Source organism: Gobius niger (assembly GCF_951799975.1).
Source record: "Gobius niger genome assembly, chromosome: 23".
NCBI lineage: Eukaryota > Metazoa > Chordata > Actinopteri > Gobiiformes > Gobiidae > Gobius > Gobius niger.
The window spans coordinates 636977-662500 of NC_136874.1; the positions used below are offsets into that span (position 1 = coordinate 636977).

The 25524-nt window shown below is 46.7% G+C and overlaps 1 pseudogene across 1 annotated transcript in view; it reads right to left on the minus strand.

Annotated features, from left to right (window-relative positions):
• Nucleotides 1-5941: 5941 nt before the first annotated feature.
• The window catches only part of LOC306982109 (rho guanine nucleotide exchange factor 7-like), a 36268-nt pseudogene continuing 16685 nt past the window's right edge, over nt 5942-25524 (minus strand). Inside the window, exons 6-21 of the transcript XR_013794314.1 lie at nt 24787-24878; nt 18394-18488; nt 15784-15879; nt 15594-15716; nt 11953-12151; nt 11684-11824; nt 10217-10303; nt 10080-10158; nt 9526-9656; nt 8427-8673; nt 8263-8353; nt 8086-8175; nt 7038-7187; nt 6490-6586; nt 6166-6220; nt 5942-6064 (exon numbers count right to left, since the gene is read on the minus strand). The product of XR_013794314.1 is annotated as a rho guanine nucleotide exchange factor 7-like (transcript). The remainder of the gene's footprint in view (nt 6065-6165; nt 6221-6489; nt 6587-7037; nt 7188-8085; nt 8176-8262; nt 8354-8426; nt 8674-9525; nt 9657-10079; nt 10159-10216; nt 10304-11683; nt 11825-11952; nt 12152-15593; nt 15717-15783; nt 15880-18393; nt 18489-24786; nt 24879-25524) is intronic.

Here is a 25524-nt window from a genome sequence, read left to right on the forward strand (position 1 = left end):
CAAAGCGACGCCAGCGCCGACACAAACCTGCTGATCTACGGCCGGCGTTAGCTCGCGGCTAACGCTAATTAGCACAGCTTATCTCCGGGGTAAAGACGAGGACAAAGGTTCCAGACGAGGAGGTGACGCTGGAATAAAGATTCATCAGGAAAGAAACAAAACCAGAGATAAAGATTAGAATAAAGCGGCGCCGGAGGGACTTGTACGACATTTGACAAGTCGTGATTCTCTCGAGCTGCAGAAACGTGGAGGTTTCAGAACTTTTAGTCAGTTTTGTTCTTCACGTTTTAGTTTCATCAGAGTAAAAACAAACTCTCTTTACGATGTTTATTCTCTGACGTTTATCCAGGAAGTGCCTCCAGCAGGTCCGTGTCTCTGCTCTTTCCCCTCGATCACTCATCCACTCACACTGACAGGTTTGGGATCCACGTGTAGCAGGACAGAGGAACTCAAAGCCTCCTCCCTCCTTTAAACATCAATAAATCTGAGTCTCTTGAAAATAATAACTTTTCTCAGCTATTTTCTCTGCTCAGGTTTGTTCACTTGAACCAAGCTGATTTTCGGCTTTACCCAAATCTAAATCCTCTTGACTTTAGAGCTTGTGCAGCGTAATGAGAGCATGAGCTCGGTTCAGGCGGGGGTTAAGAGGTGATGGTGATGATGTCTCAGGAAAACTACGGCGACTCCTGCCTGAGCCGTCGCTTCCTCTCAAATCAAAGTCAGATGTTTCAGGTTTTTCCGCTCGGTTTAAGGGGCCGGGGCCTGTGTCTGTGTCTGTGTCTGTGTCTGTGTCTGTGCCGGTGCTGGGGCCGATGCCTGTGTCGGGGTCTGAGCCTGTGTCGGGGCCTGTACCGGGGCCGGAGCCGGGGCCGTTTCCGTGGCGGCGGCGAAGGATCATCGGGAAACGCGGAGGCGGAGTCGGCGTTTCTCCAAACGCCTCCAGGACGAGTTAAAGCAAATCACGTCGGCGGAAAAATGATGCAACGAAGACGCGTTTATTTTTACTGTTCGCTCAGAGGGAGGTGGGGGGAGGGGGGGGGGGGTGAGGAGGGGGGGGGGATTTAGGTTTGGAATAAAGCTGGGAGTGAAAAATCTAAAGCATTAAAGGACAATTTCCCAAATAAATGTGGAGAAACTTTGAATCAGAGGCGGCTTTAACTGGAGCAGCACATTTACAACAGAGACACATCTGCAGAGTCAGACTGTGGGGAGACCGGGGGGGGGGGACGGGACCGGGGGGGGGGGACCGGGGGGGGGACCGGGGGGGTGGGGGGGGGGGGGGACCAGGGGACAATCCAGGGGGGGTTGAAGTGTTCACCTCTTTTAACAACTAGGGTGAAAAACAAAAGGTCTCTGATTATCTCCCTCCCCCGACAGAAAGTGAAGCCTCTGTTTGGCAGCTCGGGCTCTTCACTGTGACGGGAAAATGAGCACCTCCATCTGAGACGAGGCAGCGGCTGTCAGAGCCTCACTCACACTCACGGAAACACAGCAGGATTAACACGAGAACAGGAGAACATGGAGACCAGGAGACCAGGAGAGACCAGGAGAGACCGGGGAGACAAGGGGGAGCAGGGAGACCGGGGCAATTAGAAAAGAGACGCAAACGTGAACACAGAGTTTCTGCTGAGACGTGTTTGTGAAGGACCAAAGGTTTTCTCCAAAAGCAGAGACAAAAATGAGACGAAAATGACACAAAAATGAGACAAAAATGAAACAAAAATGAGACAAAAATGAGACAATGAATTCACTAAAGAAGCCGCTAAAGAGCAACAACTATATATTGATGAAAAAGTGATAAAACATGACAAAGAAAGTGTTGAGTTTTGAAGCTTTGAAGTGAGTGGTTCCAAACATCTGGCCTTCAGGAGTACAAGACTCTTTCAGGACCTGCTGCTGTGTCTTTTATCTTTATATGTTTGACTTTATTATTTTGAATTTGATCAAATCCTCAGCTGTTAATGCGACTTTAGAGAGAGAGGTTTGTGTGATCACGAAGCCCCGGTTTATGGACCATTCTCAGAGCTTGTTTTATTATGTTATATTGTTATTTGATACGTGTGTGTACGTGTGTGTGTGTGTGTGTGTGTGTGTGTGTGTGTGTGTGTGTGTGTGTGTGTGTGTGTGTGTGTGTGTTTGTGTGTTTGTGTGTTTTGTGTGTGTGTGAGCGTCGTACCTCCTGTCCCTCCCGCGCTCGTGTCCTGGTCTTTACACCGTGTCTTTGATCCAGAGCCGTGTTTGTGGCGCTGGTCCGTGTTTTCCTCGGTTTCTGAAGCTTTGATTCCTCGGATCCGAACGCCTGGGCTCAGAAGGCATCTCACATCCTCTTCCAGACGTTTTCATTTCCCTTTAGTCTCCATGATGTGGAGATGATTCAGATGATCAGCAGATCCTGGACGTGTTTGGACTGGTCTGATCAGGTGTGGGCGTCGCCGCTGAATCAGCCACACCTGCCGTGACGAGACAAGCTGCAGCTTCACATGTTTCCCCTGTTTAAATATGAAGCGTCCACCAGGAAGTAGAATCACACTAAACTAAACATGTGGGTTTTATAAGTGGATAAAGAGGAAACGACATCTTAATAAAACCAGGAGGAAAAGAAACGTTATTTGTGCCTCATGATATTTATTATATCAATGAATGAAGTTTGATCTGATCATCTGTTCATGTAACACTTTATCATTTTAGTTTATATTTCGTTGTATTTCTTGTTCAGAGCTGATGTTTTAAGGTCCTGTTTAACCCCTTAACTCCCGCCTGAACCGAGCACATTTTCTCCAGTTTGGCTTTACCCCAATCCAAAAGCTTCTGGAAAAAAGGTGCGAAAAAGCAACAAAACTGAGACGAAAACATTGACAAAAAAGACAAAAAATTGGACAAAAAATGACAAAAAAATGTCAAAACAATTACACAAAAAATAAAAAAAGTGACAAAAAATGACTAAAATGTGACAAAAAACAACAAAAAATGTCAAAAAAATAAATAAAAAAACTGAAAAAAATGTGACAAACACAAAAATACAAAAATGTGGAAAAAAAAAAGTGAAAAAAAATGACAAAAAATGTGACAAAATGAGTTGAAACCCCCCCCAAAAAAGATGGAAAAAAAAAGTGATGACGTGAGGAAAAAGATCCATTCAGATGAGTTTTGTAGGTCTTAGCTTTCAAATGAGGCGTTACACTGGCCTACAGGATTTGGGTAAAGCTGACCTGGAGAAAATGCTCTGGGTTCAGGCGGGAGTTAAGAGGTTAAACCGAGCCTTAAACATAAACATGGTTTAAAGGTATAATGAGAAGGAGAATTTTCTTGAACTTATGGAGTGAATAAAGTCGAGTCTTTACTTTAAAGGTTCTGAACAAAATCCACCAGAAACATTCCATAAAAAGCAACAATTTCGAGCGTTTGAATCTGTGCTTTTACAATCTCCTCTTCTTCATGTTTAAATATATTTATTCCATCAGTTTCGTGGCTGGTTTATGAGCTCCCATCACTTCAACCACACGTTTTAATGAGTCTCCACATTAGAAACATATAGATTAGCCGATATAAAACACTGACAGATTTATTTTGCTGCGTTTCAAATCGTTCTCCGTCTGAAACATCGTTCATTTGCCGAGTTTTCCCTGATCTCCGTGGCTCTGGTTGGATTAAACACGAGGCCGCGGGAGGAGCGTTAAAGCGCGTGCACGTGGCGCCCTCTGTCGGCCAAACGGAAGCTGCACCTGCCCTGTGTTGACTGTAAAAGTGATGGAAAAGGCGAGAGAAAAGAGCGTGAAACCCGGGAGCTGTCCGCGGTGCTGAAACGCGTGCATTTCAATGGACGAGAGGAGCTGTCCGCGGTGCTGAAACTTAAACAACCAGTCCTAGCTTTCCGGATCAGAATATTTTGTGCCTGTTTCTGTGTGTGAAGCAAAAGCTCTGCCCTCTAGTGTCTGAACGTGATACGACAAAGACTGAACAAGGCTTTAAATATTCCAGACTTTATTCTTTGACACGTTGTAAATAAATAAAGACAGTGATGGTCACGTCACACACAGTGGTTCGGTTAAATAGACAAACACGTACATTACATTCATATAAAAAAATCAAAAACCTTCCTTTAAAAACTAAAATAAAGAGTAAAAAACAATAGAAAATGACTCACATAAAAAGCTCACGGTGATGGTATTGCTTTGGTCTGAAAGTAAAAAGTGCGTCTGGTCAGAATCTGCTGCTCAAACTGAAGTTAAAACGAAGCTGGTTTCGTGGCTGGACTTTTCCTTATTGCAGGTTTTACGAGTGCAAATACTTGGTTCAAAGTAAACTTAAAGTACATTTCAGTTTTGGTCACGACATCACGGTTAAATATCACAAGTACAAACTCGTCCCGAAGGTTTGGCCTCGATCAGAAACGAGCTCGGATTCAGGAGGACAGTGTTCGGTCTGGGAGGAAAACCACTGGGTTAGAGACAAGCATTTTAGCTCACATTTTCATTTTCCCAATTTACTCCCTGTTTTTAGCATTTTCCCCCATTTTTTCCCCATTTTATTTCCTATTTTTCCCAATTTTTTCCAATTTTTTCCCCAAATTTATTTGCTATTTTTTGCCATTTTTCCACAGTTTTTGCACTTTTTCTCCCCCATATTTTCCCCCAATTAATTTCCTATTTTTTAGCATTTTTCCCCCATTTTTTCCCCATTTATTTCTTATTTTTTCAAATTTTTTCCTCAATTTATTTCCAATTTTCCCCCAATTTTTCCCCAGTTTATTTCTTATATTTCAAATTTTTCCCACATTTCCCCAGTGTTTCCGCTTCTTTCCACATTTGCTCCACGTTCTCAACACTGGAGATAAACTCGTCCTCCAGCAGGTTCATCTTCTGATGTTGGAAAAGGCAAAGATACTGCAGTAACGCAGTACTGCAGTAACGCAGTACTGCAGTACTGCAGTAACACAGTATCACCGTAACGCAGTACTGTGTTACTGCAGTACTGCAGTACTGCAGTAACGCAGTACTGCAGTACTGCAGTAACACAGTATCACCGTAACGCAGTACTGTGTTACTGCAGTACTGTGTTACTGTGATACTGTGTTACTGTGTTATCGAGGGGCACTACTTCACAAACACGTTTTAAATATGGCTTCAGTCAAACCCAGAGTCTCTGATCTTCAGCTTCTCCAAAGGTTCTTCTCCACAGGTTCTTCTTCACAGGTTCTTCTTCACGGGTTCTTCTTCACGGGTTCTTCTCCACAGGTTCTTCACAGGTTCTTCTCCACAGGTTCTTCACAGGTTCTTCTCCACAGGTTCTTCTCCACAGGTTCTTCTCCACAGGTTCTTCTTCACGGGTTCTTCTTCACGGGTTCTTCTCCACAGGTTCTTCACAGGTTCTTCTCCACAGGTTCTTCACAGGTTCTTCTCCACAGGTTCTTCTCCACAGGTTCTTCTCCACAGGTTCTTCTCCACAGGTTCTTCTTCACAGGTTCTTCTTCACAGGTTCTTCTTCACAGGTTCTTCTTCACAGGTTCTTCTTCACAGGTTCTTCTTCACAGGTTCTTCTCCACAGGTTCTTCTTCACGGGTTCTTCTTCACAGGTTCTTCTTCACAGGTTCTTCTCCACAGGTTCTTCTTCACGGGTTCTTCTTCACAGGTTCTTCTTCACAGGTTCTTCTCCACAGGTTCTTCTTCACAGGTTCTTCTCCACAGGTTCTTCTTCACAGGTTCTTCTTCACAGGTTCTTCTCCACAGGTTCTTCTTCACAGGTTCTTCTCCACAGGTTCTTCTTCACAGGTTCTTCTTCACAGGTTCTTCTCCACAGGTTCTTCTTCACAGGTTCTTCTTCACAGGTTCTTCTTCACAGGTTCTTCTTCACAGGTTCTTCTCCACAGGTTCTTCTTCACAGGTTCTTCTCCACAGGTTCTTCTTCACAGGTTCTTCTCCACAGGTTCTTCTTCACGGGTTCTTCACAGGTTGGTCTCGTCCCACGTGGGGTCGTCCATGTTCTTCAACACTCTCCTCACCACTCGCTCCAGCTCCTTCCTCGCCCTCTGCTCCTCCTCCAGGCTGCGCTTCATCCGCTTGTTATCCTGCAGAGAAACAAACGCTCAGATCTTCAAAGGCTGCTTCACTCACGCCGTTCTTCACTGAAGGTTCTGGAACAGCAGAGGAACGTGTCTGAACTCCTCACCTGTTTGAGCTCCTGCACCTCGTCCTTCAGGCTGTACACGGTGTCCACCAGACTCCTGCGCCAAGACACAGACCCGTCACAATGATCCCTCTGAGAGAACTCTGACCTCTGACCTCTGACCCGCCCCTGACCTCTGACCCTCCTCTGACCTCTGACCCTCCTCTGACCCTCCTCTGACCCTCCTCTGACCCCTGACCCTCCTCAGACCCTCCTCTGACCTCTGACCCCTGACCCTCCTCTGACCCCTGACCCACCCCTGACCTCTGACCCGCCTCTGACCCGCCCCTGACCTCTGACCCGCCCCTGACCCGCCTCCCCACACACCTCTCCTCCATCACCGTCTGGCCGTTGCTCCTCGTCTCCTCCACGATGATCTTCTCCTCCTCAGGGAACAACATGTGGACGTCTCTCCTGCTCGAGCCTGGAGGAGGAAACATCTGGGTCAGAGTCAGGGTCAGGCTCTGGGACAGGACCTTCTCAAACTTCTGCAGAAACAGTTAGTCCAGGTTTAGTCCTGGTTTAGTCCAGGTTTAGTCCAGGTTTAGTCCTGGTTTAGTCCAGGTTTAGTCCAGGTTTAGTCCAGGTTTAGTCCTGAGACGCTGCAGGAGAATCAGAGATCTTAATCTGAAGCTGTAGATCAGGGACATAAATCTGAGGGAATAAACAGCGTAAAAAGTTTGGGCTGTTTTTGCTCTGACTGAGATAAACTAAGGACTGAGATGTTTCCACCTGCAGCGTCTGAAACGTCTAAACATCTGAAACATCTAAAGGTCTGAAACATCTAAACATCTGAAACATCTAAACGTCTGGAACATCTAAAGGTCTGAAACATCTGTAACATCTGCCCCGTCTCTCGATCGTCCGGTTCTTACGAGAGAAGGATCCCGTGCGGTAACTGTGCATGGTCCACACGCTGTCGTAATCCGAGTCCTCTGATTGGTCGGTGGCGTTGCCGGGCAGGTTAGCGTTGGCGCTGGAGTCGGCGAGAACGTGGTTATGCATGAGGTCAGTGCCCTGCCAGGCTGCGAGGCGCGTTGAGGAGGAGAACGCGGGGAGCGAGGAGAACGTGGGGGAGCGAGGAGAAACGAGGAGAAACGAGGAGAAACCAGGAGAAACCAGGAGAAACGAGGAGAAACGAGGAGAAACGAGGAGAAACGAGGAGAAACGAGGAGAAACGAGGAGAAACGAGGAGCACAGGGGGGAACGAGAAGAAACCAGAGGTCAAAGGTTAACAGACAAAGACAGCAGACAAGTGTTAGCAAGAAACGTTAGCATGAAACGTTAGCAAGAAACGTTAGCAAGAGTTTTTTAGTTTTTACTTCTATTTATATATATATATATACATATATATAAATATTTGTATTATTATATATATATTTTTTTTGGTCCATTTATTCGCCTTTTTTCCACATTATTTCCCAATTTATTTGCCATTTTTTACGTAAAAAAATTATAAGTGTTATACAAATTTACCCTTTTTTCCTTTACCATTTCCTATAACTATGTTTATATATTATACATGTTTTTATTAAATACTGTATAAATACTGTATATAAATACTGTATAAATACTGTATAAATACTATATAAATACTGTATAAATACTGTATCCTCTTTTTCCAAACAAATGTTTAACCTGTTTTAAAATCTGTTGTGTTTTTTTTTCCCCCCACATGACACTGGAGTCAAGTCATTGTTACAAATGTGCTTTAACAGCAGATATATATATATATATATACAGTATTTATCACTCCTCCTGTATGTATACTCTGATGTATTTGTACTTGTACTCTGATGTACTTGTACTGTGGTACTCCGGGTACTCACTGGAGTTGATGTATACAGTATATCAGAGTACTTGTACTTGTACTCACTGGAGTTGGTGTATATATCAGAGTACTGTGGTACTCCGGGTACTCACTGGAGTTGAGCGTCTGCCGGGTCTTGGCGCTGGTACAATAGGCCTCGATGACCTTGAGGATCTGGGCGTCCTCCTCCAGCGCCGCCGTACCTTCACACACACATGTTACAGATGTTACACATGTTTCAGGACCTCCTCCTCACACAAACATCTGGGGAACATCTGTAAGGCTCTCACTCCTCCGGGTCACGTCCTCCTCTGACGCCTTCCTCTCCGGCTTCCTCTTGGGCAGAAGCTTCTTCATGTTTTTGGGACTTTTACTCAGATCCTGGAAACAGAAGCAGATCTGAAGCTCCTGCAGAGACACATTTGAAAGCTAAGACCCACGAAACTCCTCCCACCTCCTTGACGCTGAGCGCGGCGGAGGGCCGGAGGGGGGGGGGCGGGCCTCAGGCAGCTCAGGCTCCAGGGTTTGGGCGTCTGCGGCGGCTCCAGGGGCCCCCACACGCCCCCCCCGGAGGTCAGGCTGAAGGAGAAGGCCTGGGGCAGGGTGTGGTACCCGCCCAGCCCGTTCCCCGAGGGCCCCCCCGAGGGCCCCCCCGGGCGCAGGTCCGAGTGTCGGGACGGAGTGGCCGGGAGCGAGGGCAGCTGTGGAGAGGGGGGAGACACGGGGGAGACACGGGGGAGAGGGGGGAGACCGGGGTTAATGCTTTATAATCACATTTAGATTTCACTTTTCCCCAATTTTTCCCAAATGTTTTCAAGTTTCCCCGTTTCATTTTTTTCCACATTCCACCAGATTTTCTTCCCCCATTTTTCCCACAAATTTTCCCCCAATATATTTCCTTTTTTCCCAATGAATTTCATGTATTTTTCAAGATTCTTCCCAGATTGTGTGGGAGACACAGAGAGACTTTCTTTAAACCGAGTGCATTTTCTCCAGATCAGCTGGACCCAAATCTAGACTCCTATTGTAGTAGCGCCTCATTTGAAAGCTAAGACCGACAAAACTCATCTAAGTTCATTTTTAATGCATTTTGTCATATTTTCATCACTTTTCCCCCCAGTTTTGTTCATTTTTCGTCACTTTTTTTCATATTTTTTGTCACTGTTTTGTCAAAAAAAAAAAACCTTTTCCATCAAATTTTTGTCATTTTTTTTTTTTTTTTTTTTTTCATTTGTGTCTTTTTTGTCTTTTTTGTTTACTTTTTTGTCAAATTTTTTTAACCTTTTCGTCATTTTTTGTTCATATTTTCATCAATTTTTTTACTCATATTTTAATCACATTTTCATAAAAAGAGGAAAAAAAAAAAAAAAAATTTCTTCCCAGATTTTTCTTCCATTTTTTCCAGAATTTATTTCAGATTTTATTAAAAAAAATTCCTCTTTTCAAAATTCTTTATGATTTTTGTCACATTTTTTCCTTGTTTATGATTTATTTGATTCGTTTCTTTCCTTTTCTTCCTCATGTTCCCACATTTCTCTGTAAAAGCCTCTCACTGTTGTGTAGCTCTGGGGTTTTCCCATGAGGCTTTGGGGCGGGCCGTGGGTGTGGGTGGTCAGGAGGTCCAGCCAATCCTGGAGCAGCTTCTGAGAAGAACAGGCCACCTGCACCCGCTCGCCCTGAGCGCCTGAGGAGAGAGAGAAACATCAGACTCACTGCTGCCCCCTCAGGTCACACGTGTAACTGCAGCCTCTACGTTAATGTGGTGAACAGGTGTGAGCTCATTTAAACTCCGTATGGTCCCTTTAAGGCCTGAACACAGGGAACAGACAGTGATGTGGATGTTTAAAACAATTTGGAGCAAAAACTGACAGAAACTTCCAGCTGAAGCTTTTGGATCATATCACATTTAGATAAACTTATGGAGCAAAGTCATTATTTCCAAACTATCTTAAAGCTGGAATCCATTTTATGTCCACAGAGTATTTATTTACGGGCACAAAGACGACAGATCTGTGAGATCTTTAAAGACTTTTGGATAAATAAAAGTCATTTAGACAGAAACATGAGTGAATCTGAGAGAACCTGCTCTGAGGCGTGTGTGACAGACCTGTGATCTCGAAGGCGTTCCTGGTGTCCTCGCTGTCTTCCATCCTGGAGATGAGCATCCCGGACAGAGGCAGCCGGCCCTGGGACAGACGACACTCGTTAGGTCTGCTTTAATACCTGAGGTGTCTGCGTTAGTACCTGGTAGATGAAGCCGCTCATGCGCAGACTGGCCGACAGCAGGAGCAGCGTGTGAGGGAAGAGCACCAGGTACCGCTCGCTCCAGTCCTGAGGGACCACACGGGGTTAGACCTTCTGTGGGAGCCCGGGGAGCTTCTACAGACTCTGAGCCTCTGACCCTCAGACCCTCTGAGCCTCTGACCAGCTGACCCTCAGACCCTCTGATACCCTGTGATCAGGAACCAGGTACCGCTCGCTCCAGTCCTGAGGGACCACACGGGGTTAGACCGTCTGTGGGAGACCAGGGAGCTTCTACAGACTCTGACCCTCTGACCCTCTGACCAGCTGACCCTCAGACCCTGTGACCAGCTGACCCTCAGACCCTCAGACCCTCTGACTCTGATACCCTGTGATCAGGGCTGGACTGGCCATCAGATTTGGGAGTGTTCCTGATGGGCCGACGTACTTCTGGGCCGGTTGGGCCGGTCAGATCGAGACAAGGCCCGTTATACCTTAACACCGGCCCTGTTGATTCTTTCAAAGCCTTAAGACACATTTCTTTGTTCAAGCTTTAGCTTCTTCTGGGCTGCTGTGATTTCTGTGTTGTTTTGAGCCCTTGTTATATTGTTTGTAGTTTCTGCTTTCACTGTGTTGTTGTGAAGCACTTTGTGGCCTCTGTCTGTGAAAGGTGCTATAGAAATAAAGATTACTGACTTACTTACATAATTAGCAGGAAAAGTCATTCCATTATCTATCTTTACATAGATGCAATTACACAATTCCTCCACTAGAGGGAAGTGACGCCTTTCTTGAGTCCTGGTTCAGATAATCTTGTATAATGAGCTCTGGGACATCACACTCATGCCCCTCACACTGTGAATATAAGAGGAAACAGTTTATTGTAACTCCCTCCAGGACCCACAGAACCTCAGACCTCTGTTTTTATAAATTTTAGACAAATGTTTGCAAAGAAGTGCATGCTGGGAGTTGTCAGGTGACTCGTCGTCAGTGCAGTTTGTAAATCTTCTAGTTTCCATTGAAAGGATTTACAATGTTTGGTCTTTTTGGGATTTCTGTTCTCACTCCTCACCTCTGTTTATTTGTGTCACAGTCGCGAGAGGAACTTCATTAACGGAACTCACATTTTAGGATTGTTTAGACGTTTTACAAAAGTTCCTTCAAGTTATAAATGACAAGATTAAAGTGTTGAGTCTCTGAGGCGTGAGCTTGAACTCAGCAGAAACAAAATAAAACTATTGTCCTCGATTTGTTGCTTATACTGTTTTAGTTCAAGCCAATGTTATTGTTTTGCTCATCACCTCCACTATTGAATATGACTGTTTTTTTTTCAGAGGGCCGGTCTTGACCCAAAAGTCCCGGGACGATTTTTTCTGCCAGTCCAGCCCTGCCTGTGACCCTCTGACCCTCTGGCCCTCTGACCCTCTGGCCCTGTGACCCTCAGTCCCTCAGTCCCTCTGACCCTCTGACCTGCCCGTTGTGCACCGACGCCGTGGACATGTGCAGCACCGGGCCCAGCGTGCTGATGTCATCGCCTTCCCAGTTCCTGATTGGCTCGTTGAGGATCTGCAGCTCCAGCTCCTTCCTCTTCCTCACGTCCTGACACTCGGCCTGTGACGACACACAGAGGGCGTTAAGGAGGCGGCGGCTCCTCCGGCTCCTCCCCCTCCGGCTCCTCCCCCTCCGGCTCCTCCTCCTCCTCCGGCTCCTCCCCCTCTGGCTCCTCCCCCTCCACTCACCGCCAGGCTCTTGAAGGCGCTCATGGCCGCCTGCAGCTCCGCCCGGTCCGGGTGCAGCTCCTCCATGTGGCGGTCCAGCTCCTTCAGGAGGGTGGGGTAACGCTCCAGGCGGGTGAAGGGTTTACTGAGGCTGGTGGTCAGCGTGAGGATCCCGGGACTGGACGCTCCTTTGGACTCCATGTAGACGCCCAGCTCCTCACTGAGACACAAGAGTCAGACTGAGAACTTCCACAAGAGCTCCTCACTGAGACACAAGAGTCAGTCTGAGACCTTCACAAGAGCTCCTCACTGAGACACAAGAGCTCCTCACTGAGACACAAGAGTCAGACTGAGACCTTCACAAGAGCTCCTCACTGAGACACAAGAGCTCCTCACTGAGACACAAGAGCTCCTCACTGAGACACAAGAGCTCCTCACTGAGACACAAGAGTCAGACTGAGACCTTCACAAGAGCTCCTCACTGAGACACAAGAGCTCCTCACTGAGACACAAGAGCTCCTCACTGAGACACAAGAGCCAGACTGAGAACTTCACAAGAGCTCCTCACTGAGACACAAGAGCTCCTCACTGAGACACAAGAGCTCCTCACTGAGACACAAGAGTCAGACTGAGACACAAGAGCTCCTCACTGAGACACAAGAGTCACACTGAGACACAAGAGCTCCTCACTGAGACACAAGAGTCAGACTGAGACCTTCACAAGAGCTCCTCACTGAGACACAAGAGTCAGACTGAGACCTTCACAAGAGCTCCTCACTGAGACACAAGAGCTCCTCACTGAGACACAAGAGCTCCTCACTGAGACACAAGAGCTCCTCACTGAGACACAAGAGCTCCTCACTGAGACACAAGAGCTCCTCACTGAGACACAAGAGCTCCTCACTGAGACACAAGAGTCAGACTGAGACCTTCACAAGAGCTCCTCACTGAGACACAAGAGCTCCTCACTGAGACACAAGAGCTCCTCACTGAGACACAAGAGCTCCTCACTGAGACACAAGAGCTCCTCACTGAGACACAAGAGCTCCTCACTGAGACACAAGAGTCAGACTGAGACACAAGAGTCAGTCTGAGACACAAGAGCTCCTCACTGAGACACAAGAGCTCCTCACTGAGACACAAGAGCTCCTCACTGAGACACAAGAGCTCCTCACTGAGACACAAGAGCTCCTCACTGAGACACAAGAGCTCCTCACTGAGAAGAGGTTTTTACATCAGAAACATGTCACAGGATCAGGGTCCTGGACGGATCAAAGGGCAGAAAAACACTTTTTTTTTTAGGTTTATTTTTTTACATCTATATTTCCCCCATTTTTTTCTCCATTTTTTTTAATCCATATTGTGACATTTTCCTAGCCTGGCTAACACCAGACTAAAATCACAGTGATATTTAGTCTGGGGACACCAATTCATTTTCTCGTAGGAGAGGTGTGGTTTACGATCGTCCATACTCGTTTATTGGGCGATACGAAAAAAAAAGTCTATGATGCGTCTGCACGAGGCCAATCGTATCATCGTATGAGACGACCTATGACGTACCCGCTGTAAACTTTTGAGCTAAATTATTTAGAACAAGGTCTAAAGCTTGATCGAAAAATACCATCGTGTCGCTGCGTCATGTTGGATCCGTAAATAAACTTTTTCTTTTTAATCCGTAAATAAACGACAAGCTTCCGTATATCGAATAGCGGGTCATCGTCTTGCCGTCCCTCCTCGCTCTGTGATTGGTTCCCAAATCCACCAGAAAATCTGGGCCCTGGTCCCCAGGCTGCTGTGCAGTTCCAAATGATTCGAGCGCACACAGCAGCCTGACGTTAGCCAGGTTAGGATTTTCCCACATTTTTGTCTCTATTTAAATTCATGAATACAAAACCTACTTTTAATTTACAAAAAAAAAGCCCAAATCAACCGTATAATGAGCCGACAAAGCCCTTGGACTGTGTGTATGTAGATAATCATGTAGATTATAGAAATACTGCCTGAAAATAAACGTCAGAATAAATGTCAGAAACAGAACCTACATTTTTTTTATTTTTTTTAACAATTTTAAAACATTTTTTTCTTCCAGATTTTGCATTTTTTTCTCCTCTTTTTTTCTTATTTTTTCTCCTTTTTTCTTCTTTATAATTCCCAATTTATTTAAACAACTTTCCCCCTTTTTTTTACCCCCATTTCCCCTGAATTTTTCATCTTTTCTTCCCCCTTTTTTCTACATTTTCTCTTCTTCACATTGGAGATAAATCTATAATAATATAATAAATCTATCGTAACAGAAACCTCAGTCATCAGTGAGTCTCCATCTCTCAGGTTCTTACACAGATGGAGTAGAACAGGCTAAATGTGAGCGTCTCCATCTCTCAGGTTCTTACACAGATAAAGTAGAACAGGCTAAATGTGAGCGTCTCCATCTCTCAGGTTCTTACACAGATAAAGTAGAACAGACTAAATGTGAGCGTCTCCATCTCTCAGGTTCTTACACAGATAAAGTAGAACAGACTAAATGTGAGCGTCTCCATCTCTCAGGTTCTTACACAGATAAAGTAAAACAGACTAAATGTGAGCTCCTCCATCTCTTAGGTTCTTACACAGATAAAGTAAAACAGACTAAATGTGAGCTCCTCCATCTCTCAGGTTCTTACACAGATAAAGTAAAACAGACTAAATGTGAGCGTCTCCATCTCTCAGGTTCTTACACAGATAAAGTAAAACAGACTAAATGTGAGCGTCTCCATCTCTCAGGTTCTTACACAGATAAAGTAAAACAGACTAAATGTGAGCGTCTCCATCTCTCAGGTTCTTACACAGATAAAGTAAAACAGACTAAATGTGAGCGTCTCCATCTCTCAGGTTCTTACACAGATAAAGTAAAACAGACTAAATGTGAGCGTCTCCATCTCTCAGGTTCTTACACAGATAAAGTAGAACAGACTAAATGTGAGCGTCTCCATCTCTCAGGTTCTTACACAGATAAAGTAAAACAGACTAAATGTGAGCTCCTCCATCTCTTAGGTTCTTACACAGATAAAGTAAAACAGACTAAATGTGAGCTCCTCCATCTCTCAGGTTCTTACACAGATAAAGTAAAACAGACTAAATGTGAGCGTCTCCATCTCTCAGGTTCTTACACAGATAAAGTAAAACAGACTAAATGTGAGCGTCTCCATCTCTCAGGTTCTTACACAGATAAAGTAAAACAGACTAAATGTGAGCGTCTCCATCTCTCAGGTTCTTACACAGATAAAGTAAAACAGACTAAATGTGAGCGTCTCCATCTCTCAGGTTCTTACACAGATAAAGTAAAACAGACTAAATGTGAGCGTCTCCATCTCTCAGGTTCTTACACAGATAAAGTAAAACAGACTAAATGTGAGCTCCTCCATCTCTCAGGTTCTTACACAGATAAAGTAAAACAGACTAAATGTGAGCTCCTCCATCTCTCAGGTTCTTACACAGATAAAGTAAAACAGACTAAATGTGAGCGTCTCCATCTCTCAGGTTCTTACACAGATAAAGTAAAACAGACTAAATGTGAGCGTCTCCATCTCTCAGGTTCTTACACAGATAAAGTAGAACAGGCTAAATGTGAGCTCCTCCATCTCTCAGGTTCCTACACAGATGGAGTAAACCAGAGCAGATGTTACCTGAGCTGCGTGAGCACGCTGACGGCATGCGGGTGGTTGGAGCAGTAGTCCGTGTAGATGAGCTTCATCTGGGGCATGAGGTTCAGGAAGAAGCCTCCGACCCTCTGCTGGTTCTCCGGGAGCCTGAGGAAACAGAGCAGATGTTGTGAAGCTGCAGAGGAACCTTCACAGATCTGGGCAGAGGACATACTTGGTGTGCTCGTCCAGGCTCTGCACCAACATCTGCTGAAAGGTGGAGATCTCCTCCAGGTTCCCCTGGACGTGGCTGATGTCGGAGCTGCTGAGTCTGGAAACAGAAGGACAGGATGACACAAACTCCTCAGAGGACCAGGAGGACGAGGCCATGACAGGAGGACCAGGAGGACGAGGCCATGACAGGAGGACCAGGAGGACCAGGCCATGACAGGAGGACCAGGAGGACGAGGCCATGACAGGAGGCCCAGGAGGGTCAGGAGGGTCAGGGCAGAGGTCCGGGGATCTGCAGACTCTGCTTTATGCAAATCGTCTCCTTCATCTGACAGTGTTTCCAAAGCGGAGAATCCCACTGCAGTAACCACGGCAACGGGACGGTTTAAAGGAATAGGCCAGCGTTTTTCCATACTGAGATATGTTCTTACCTAACCTTAGTGGAGTTAATATATCCCCGTCTGGTCTTTGTCCGTGCGCTCACACATACGCAGCCTCTCCCACATGTCACATAGCTCCAAAAAAGCTCACGATAGAAGCTACCAAGCTCTTCCACGTGTTCCCTATTTAAATAAAGTTACGTGAAGTGTTTTCATGCAAAGTATATTTACACAGAAATGTAACATGTGGATTTTATAAGCAGATAAAAAGGGGAACTATATTGTGAGGCGTAATGATACAGGAGCAGTAACTCCTAAAGACTTCCCCGCTCACTCCTGCGTATGTGCTCCGTCTGCCTGACAGAGCGCACGGACAGAGACCAGACGGGGATATATGAACTCGTCTAAGGTCAGGTAAGAACATATCTCAGTATGTAAAAACGCTGGCCGGTTCAGATCTCTGTAACGACACAAAACGAAAACTGCCCCAAAGTCCAGAGTCTTCTCTCTCAGCACAAAACCTTGGAACTAAATGAGACAGAAGGTCGTTCCTCTGGTTCCTCTGGTTCCTCTGGTTCCTCTGGTTCCTCTGGTTCCTCTGGCCCCCCAGGGAAAAAACAGTCAAACCTATCCTAGAATTAAACCAGCCGACTTTCAACAAAACCTAATCTGATCGGGGAACTCTGGAAACTACTGCAGTACTGTAGTACTGTAGTGTAGCAAAAACTGCATAATGATATAACTGAATCCTGAGGAAGTTGTAGTATTTGAAGCACCAGTACCTGTCGGTGGTAGTATTTGCAGTAGTATTTGCAGTAGTATTTGCAGTAGTATTTGAAGCACCAGTACCTGTCGGTGGTAGTATTTGCAGTAGTATTTGCAGTAGTATTTGTAGTAGTATTTGCAGTACTTGTACCTGTCGGTGGTAGTATTTGCAGTAGTATTTGCAGTACTTGTACCTGTCGGTGGTAGTATTTGCAGTAGTATTTGCAGTACTTGTACCTGTCGGTGGTAGTATTTGCAGTAGTATTTGCAGTACTTGTACCTGTCGGTGGTAGTATTTGCAGTAGTATTTGCAGTAGTATTTGTAGTAGTATTTGCAGTAGTATTTGCAGTAGTATTTGTAGTACCAGTACCTGTCAGTGGTAGTATTTTCAGTAGTATTTGCAGTAGTATTTGTAGTAGTATTTGCAGTAGTATTTGCAGTAGTATTTGTAGTACCAGTACCTGTCAGTGGTAGTATTTGCAGTATTTGAAGCACCAGTACCTGTCGGAGGTAGTATTTTCAGTAGTATTTGCAGTAGTATTTGCAGTACCAGTACCTGTCAGTGGTAGTATCTGTAGTAGTATCTGCAGTAGTATCTGTAGTAGTATTTGCAGTAGTATTTGCAGTAGTATTTGCAGTAGTATTTGCAGTACCAGTACCTGTCGGTGGTAGTATCTGTAGTAGTATTTGCAGTAGTATTTGCAGTAGTATTTGCAGTAGTATTTGCAGTACTTGTACCTGTCAGTGGTAGTATCTGTAGTAGTATTTGCAGTAGTATTTGCAGTAGTATTTGCAGTAGTATTTGCAGTAGTATTTGCAGTAGTATTTGCAGTAGTATTTGCAGTACCAGTACCTGTCGGTGGTAGTATCTGTAGTAGTATTTGCAGTAGTATTTGCAGTAGTATTTGCAGTAGTATTTGCAGTACTTGTACCTGTCAGTGGTAGTATCTGTAGTAGTATTTGCAGTAGTATTTGCAGTAGTATTTGCAGTAGTATTTGCAGTACCAGTACCTGTCGGTGGTAGTATCTGTAGTAGTATTTGCAGTAGTATTTGCAGTAGTATTTGCAGTAGTATTTGCAGTACTTGTACCTGTCAGTGGTAGTATCTGTAGTAGTATTTGCAGTAGTATTTGCAGTAGTATTTGCAGTAGTATTTGCAGTACCAGTACCTGTCGGTGGTAGTATCTGTAGTAGTATTTGCAGTAGTATTTGCAGTACCAGTACCTGTCGGTGGTAGTATCTGTAGTAGTATTTGCAGTAGTATTTGCAGTACCAGTACCTGTCGGTGGTAGTATCTGTAGTAGTATTTGCAGTAGTATTTGCAGTAGTATTTGCAGTACCAGTACCTGTCGGTGGTAGTATCTGTAGTAGTATTTGCAGTAGTATTTGCAGTACTTGTACCTGTCGGTGGTAGTATCTGTAGTAGTATTTGCAGTAGTATCTGCAGTAGTATTTGCAGTACCAGTACCTGTCGGTGGAGTGCAGGGATCGCAGGTACGTCCCCAGCAGACTCTGCAGTTCTCTGGAGTACTCAGACTCCGCCTCCAGGATGTTCTGAAGGACCTGAGGGAAGTACAACAAAGTACTGCATAAGTATTACTATTACTCACTACAGGAGACGGCCTCTGGAAGTACTACAGAGTACTGCATTATGATGAGTATTATAATGCAGTACAACAAAGTACTGCATTATGATGAGTATTATAATGCAGTACAACAAAGTACTGCATTATGATGAGTATTATAATGCAGTACTACAAAGTACTGCATTATGATGAGTATTATAATGCAGTACTACAAAGTACAGCATTATTATGAGTATTATAATGCAGTACTACAAAGTACTGCATTATGATGAGTATTATAATGCAGTACTACAAAGTACAGCATTATTATGAGTATTATAATGCAGTACAGTAACAGCGGCCTCTGACGGAGGAGGAGCCTCTAAAACACTGTCTGAGAGCGGGGGGGGGGGGGACAGAGCAAACGTCCTGGGGGGGGTTATGTAAGGTGCATTAGCAGAAACATCAGGAGCCGTCCATTATTCAGCTCAGAGTCTGCAGGAGGAGGAGGAGGAGGAGGAGGAGGAGGAGGAGGAGGAGGAGGAGGAGGAGAGCAGGAGGAGGAGGAGGAGGAGGAGGAGGAGGAGGAGGAGGAGGAGGAGGAGGAGGAGGAGGAGGAGGAGGAGGAGAGCAGGAGGAGGAGGAGGAGGAGGAGGAGGAGGAGGAGGAGGAGGAGGAGGAGGAGGAGGAGGAGGAGGAGGAGGAGAGCAGGAGGAGGAGGAGGAGGAGGAGGAGGAGGAGGAGGAGGAGGAGAGCAGGAGGAGGAGGAGGAGGAGGAGGAGGAGGAGGAGGAGGAGAGCAGGAGGAGGAGGAGGAGGAGGAGGAGGAGGAGGAGGAGGAGGAGGAGAGCAGGAGGAGGAGGAGGAGGAGGAGGAGGAGGAGGAGGAGGAGAGCAGGAGGAGGAGGAGGAGGAGGAGGAGGAGGAGGAGGAGGAGGAGAGCAGGAGGAGGAGGAGGAGAGCAGGAGGAGGAGGAGGAGGAGGAGGAGGAGAGCAGGAGGAGGAGGAGGAGGAGAGCAGGAGGAGGAGGAGGAGGAGGAGGAGGAGAGCAGGAGGAGGAGGAGGAGGAGGAGGAGGAGGAGGAGAGCAGGAGGAGAGCAGGAGGAGGAGGAGAGCAGGAGGAGAGCAGGAGGAGAGCAGGAGGAGAGCAGGCCTGGTTAATGTAACGCCTGACAGAGAGAGGGGGGGGGCCGGGGGGGTTCAGAGCGACGATGCCCCAGAAAGCAGTGAGATGGAAAATATAACCTACATTACGCCCGACACGCTCTGACAGTGAACTCCAAACACGGCACCAGGGAGAACATCAGCTCAGGGAGGAGGGTTCACTGAGAAGGACAGATCTGAGGAGGGTTTACTGAGAGCAGATCTGAGGAGGGTTCACTGAGAAGGACAGATCTGAGGAGGGTTTACTGAGAAGGACAGATCTGAGGAGGGTTTACTGAGAAGAACAGATCTGAGGAGGGTTTACTGAGAACAGATCTGAGGAGGGTTTACTGAGAACAGATCTGAGGAGGGTTCACTGAGAAGGACAGATCTGAGGAGGGTTCACTGAGAAGGACAGGTCTGAGGAGGGTTTACTGAGAAGGACAGATCTGAGGAGGGTTCACTGAGAAGGACAGATCTGAGGAGGGTTCACTGAGAAGGACAGATCTGAGGAGGGTTCACTGAGAAGGACAGGTCTGAGGAGGGTTCACTGAGAAGGACAGATCTGAGGAGGGTTCACTGAGAAGGACAGATCTGAGGAGGGTTCACTGAGAAGAACAGATCTGAGGAGGGTTCACTGAGAAGGACAGATCTGAGGAGGGTTCACTGAGAAGGACAGGTCTGAGGAGGGTTCACTGAGAAGGACAGATCTGAGGAGGGTTCACTGAGAAGGACAGGTCTGAGGAGGGTTCACTGAGAAGGACAGATCTGAGGAGGGTTCACTGAGAAGGACAGGTCTGAGGAGGGTTTACTGAGAAGGACAGATCTGAGGAGGGTTCACTGAGAAGAACAGATCTGAGGAGGGTTCACTGAGAAGGACAGATCTGAGGAGGGTTCACTGAGAAGGACAGATCTGAGGAGGGTTTACTGAGAAGGACAGGTCTGAGGAGGGTTCACTGAGAAGGACAGGTCTGAGGAGGGTTCACTGAGAAGGACAGGTCTGAGGAGGGTTCACTGAGAAGGACAGATCTGAGGAGGGTTCACTGAGGAGGACAGGTCTGGAGCTCCATCAGAACCAGGACAGTGAGAGTAAATGTGGGCGGGGCTTTACAAAAGGCTGCAGACCGTAGGCTGTAACGCACATACTCCATGAAGAAGACGAGGTCACGCGTGATGTGAAGATGAGGACAGCGAGGGGGGGGGGGGGCGAGCGCTTGTTAGAGCCGCGCCTCAGTCGACCTCTTTTCTAAGCCCCGCCCTCAGGCCACAGGAACTCTGATGCACCCGGGTCTCACCACGTTGTTGTAGGTCCTGGTCTAAACCTCACCACGTTGTAGTAGGTCCTGGACTAAACCTGGTCTCACCACGTTGTAGTAGGTCCTGGTCTAAACCTCACCATGTTGTAGAAGGTCCTGGTCTAAACCTCACCATGTTGTAGAAGGTCCTGGTCTAAACCTCACCATGTTGTAGAAGGTCCTGGACTAAACCTCACCACGTTGTAGAAGGTCCTGGTCTAAACCTCACCACGTTGTAGTAGGTCCTGGACTAAACCTGGTCTCACCACGTTGTAGTAGGTCCTGGTCTAAACCTGGTCTCACCACGTTGTAGTAGGTCCTGGTCTAAACCTCACCACGTTGTAGTAGGTCCTGGTCTAAACCTCACCACGTTGTAGAAGGTCCTGGTCTAAACCTCACCATGTTGTAGAAGGTCCTGGTCTAAACCTCACCATGTTGTAGTAGGTCCTGGTCTAAACCTCACCATGTTGTAGAAGGTCCTGGTCTAAACCTCACCATGTTGTAGAAGGTCCTGGTCTAAACCTCACCATGTTGTAGAAGGTCCTGGTCTAAACCTCATCACGTTGTAGAAGGTCCTGGTCTAAACCTCACCACGTTGTAGTAGGTCCTGGTCTAAACCTCACCACGTTGTAGTAGGTCCTGGACTAAACCTCACCACGTTGTAGAAGGTCCTGGTCTAAACCTCACCACGTTGTAGAAGGTCCTGGTCTAAACCTCACCACGTTGTAGTAGGTCCTGGTCTAAACCTCACCACGTTGTAGTAGGTCCTGGACTAAACCTCACCACGTTGTAGTAGGTCCTGGACTAAACCTCACCACGTTGTAGTAGGTCCTGGTCTAAACCTCACCACGTTGTAGAAGGTCCTGGTCTAAACCTGGTCTCACCACGTTGTAGAAGGTCCTGGTCTAAACCTCACCACGTTGTAGTAGGTCCTGGTCTAAACCTGGTCTCACCACGTTGTAGTAGGTCCTGGTCTAAACCTGGTCTCACCACGTTGTAGTAGGTCCTGGACTAAACCTGGTCTCACCACGTTGTAGTAGGTCCTGGTCTAAACCTCACCATGTTGTAGAAGGTCCTGGTCTAAACCTGGTCTCACCACGTTGTAGTAGGTCCTGGTCTAAACCTGGTCTCACCACGTTGTAGTAGGTCCTGGACTAAACCTGGTCTCACCACGTTGTAGTAGGTCCTGGACTAAACCTCACCACGTTGTAGTAGGTCTTGGTCTAAACCTCACCACGTTGTAGAAGGTCCTGGTCTAAACCTGGTCTCACCACGTTGTAGTAGGTCCTGGTCTAAACCTCACCACGTTGTAGAAGGTCCTGGTCTAAACCTGGTCTCACCACGTTGTAGTAGGTCCTGGTCTAAACCTGGTCTCACCACGTTGTAGTAGGTCCTGGTCTAAACCTGGTCTCACCACGTTGTAGTAGGTCCTGGTCTAAACCTGGTCTCACCACGTTGTAGTAGGTCCTGGTCTAAACCTGGTCTCACCACGTTGTAGTAGGTCCTGGTCTAAACCTGGTCTCACCACGTTGTAGTAGGTCCTGGACTAAACCTGGTCTCACCACGTTGTAGTAGGTCCTGGTCTAAACCTGGTCTCACCACGTTGTAGTAGGTCCTGGTCTAAACCTCACCACGTTGTAGTAGGTCCTGGACTAAACCTCACCACGTTGTAGTAGGTCCTGGACTAAACCTCATCACGTTGTAGAAGGTCCTGGTCTAAACCTCACCACGTTGTAGTAGGTCCTGGTCTAAACCTCACCACGTTGTAGAAGGTCCTGGTCTAAACCTCACCACATTGTAGTAGGTCCTGGACTAAACCTCACCACATTGTAGAAGGTCCTGGTCTAAACCTCATCACGTTGTAGTAGGTCCTGGTCTAAACCTCACCACGTTGTAGTAGGTCCTGGTCTAAACCTCACCACGTTGTAGTAGGTCCTGGACTAAACCTCACCACGTTGTAGTAGGTCCTGGACTAAACCTCACCACGTTGTAGTAGGTCCTGGTCTAAACCTCACCACGTTGTAGAAGGTCCTGGTCTAAACCTCACCACGTTGTAGTAGGTCCTGGACTAAACCTCACCACGTTGTAGTAGGTCCTGGTCTAAACCTCATCACGTTGTAGTAGGTCCTGGTCTAAACCTGGTCTCACCACGTTGTAGTAGGTCCTGGTCTAAACCTGGTCTCACCACGTTGTAGTAGGTCCTGGACTAAACCTGGTCTCACCACGTTGTAGTAGGTCCTGGTCTAAACCTCACCATGTTGTAGAAGGTCCTGGTCTAAACCTGGTCTCACCACGTTGTAGTAGGTCCTGGTCTAAACCTGGTCTCACCACGTTGTAGTAGGTCCTGGACTAAACCTGGTCTCACCACGTTGTAGTAGGTCCTGGACTAAACCTCACCACGTTGTAGTAGGTCTTGGTCTAAACCTCACCACGTTGTAGAAGGTCCTGGTCTAAACCTGGTCTCACCACGTTGTAGTAGGTCCTGGTCTAAACCTCACCACGTTGTAGAAGGTCCTGGTCTAAACCTGGTCTCACCACGTTGTAGTAGGTCCTGGTCTAAACCTGGTCTCACCACGTTGTAGTAGGTCCTGGTCTAAACCTGGTCTCACCACGTTGTAGTAGGTCCTGGTCTAAACCTGGTCTCACCACGTTGTAGTAGGTCCTGGTCTAAACCTGGTCTCACCACGTTGTAGTAGGTCCTGGACTAAACCTGGTCTCACCACGTTGTAGTAGGTCCTGGTCTAAACCTGGTCTCACCACGTTGTAGTAGGTCCTGGACTAAACCTCACCACGTTGTAGTAGGTCCTGGTCTAAACCTCACCACATTGTAGTAGGTCCTGGACTAAACCTCATCACGTTGTAGAAGGTCCTGGTCTAAACCTCACCACGTTGTAGTAGGTCCTGGTCTAAACCTCACCACGTTGTAGAAGGTCCTGGTCTAAACCTCACCACATTGTAGTAGGTCCTGGACTAAACCTCACCACATTGTAGAAGGTCCTGGTCTAAACCTCATCACGTTGTAGTAGGTCCTGGTCTAAACCTCACCACGTTGTAGTAGGTCCTGGTCTAAACCTCACCACGTTGTAGTAGGTCCTGGACTAAACCTCACCACGTTGTAGTAGGTCCTGGACTAAACCTCACCACGTTGTAGTAGGTCCTGGTCTAAACCTCACCACGTTGTAGAAGGTCCTGGTCTAAACCTCACCGCGTTGTAGTAGGTCCTGGTCTAAACCTCACCACGTTGTAGTAGGTCCTGGACTAAACCTCACCACGTTGTAGTAGGTCCTGGTCTAAACCTCATCACGTTGTAGTAGGTCCTGGTCTAAACCTGGTCTCACCACGTTGTAGTAGGTCCTGGACTAAACCTCACCACGTTGTAGTAGGTCCTGGACTAAACCTCACCACGTTGTAGTAGGTCCTGGTCTAAACCTCACCACGTTGTAGTAGGTCCTGGTCTAAACCTGGTCTCACCACGTTGTAGTAGGTCCTGGACTAAACCTCACCACGTTGTAGAAGGTCCTGGTCTAAACCTCACCACGTTGTAGAAGGTCCTGGACTAAACCTCACCACATTGTAGAAGGTCCTGGTCTAAACCTGGTCTCACCACGTTGTAGTAGGTCCTGGTCTAAACCTCACCACGTTGTAGTAGGTCTTGGTCTAAACCTCACCACGTTGTAGTAGGTCCTGGACTAAACCTCACCACGTTGTAGTAGGTCCTGGACTAAACCTCACCACGTTGTAGTAGGTCCTGGTCTAAACCTCACCACGTTGTAGTAGGTCCTGGTCTAAACCTCACCACGTTGTAGTAGGTCCTGGTCTAAACCTCACCACGTTGTAGTAGGTCTTGGTCTAAACCTCACCACGTTGTAGTAGGTCTTGCTGATGATGGTGTTGTCGAAGCCTTTGGGAGGACTCTTCAAAGTTCCGCCTTTCTGTTTCTCCAACGGCTTTTCTGAAATAACAGAACAAAGAGGAGTTCAATTACTGCACTTTTATTTTCATTAAAAGCAAACGGGAACAAAGAAACACGTGTCACATGGAAGTTTCTGGTATTTAAATATATAATAAAGTATTTCTGAGTGTTTCTGCAGGGTGTAAATATATATAAAGTGATTCTGAGTGTTCCTCTGTGTTTCTGTGTGACTCAGGAGGAGCTTCGGTTTCAGGAAGTGGAGTCTGGAACGTCCGGCCTTTGTTTACGCAGCTCTTCCTTCCTGGTCCAGACTCTCCACAAACAAAGGCTCTACAGACGGACAGAGGGACGGAGGGACCGGGTCTGGTCTGGTTTCTCAGGAAAGTCGGTTTTGGGGATGAAATCTGCTGTTCTCCTTGTTTGGAGGGATTAAAAACTCAGTGAATCTGTCAGGAATCAGATCTGGAAAAATCCTGGTGAAAAAACCTTCTTCATGTGGCTGAGTCTAAAGCGCAGATTAAAGTTTAGTCCCTTCTCTGCACATGCACCTGTGTATGTTCCTCTTTAGCCGCTGAGTCTCCCACACAGGAAATGACCTTATTTGGATCACAGCCTTTCGTGCTACACGTGGATACCAAACATGTCAGTATGTGTGAATGAAGAAGCGTGGGAACTTTTATCAAAA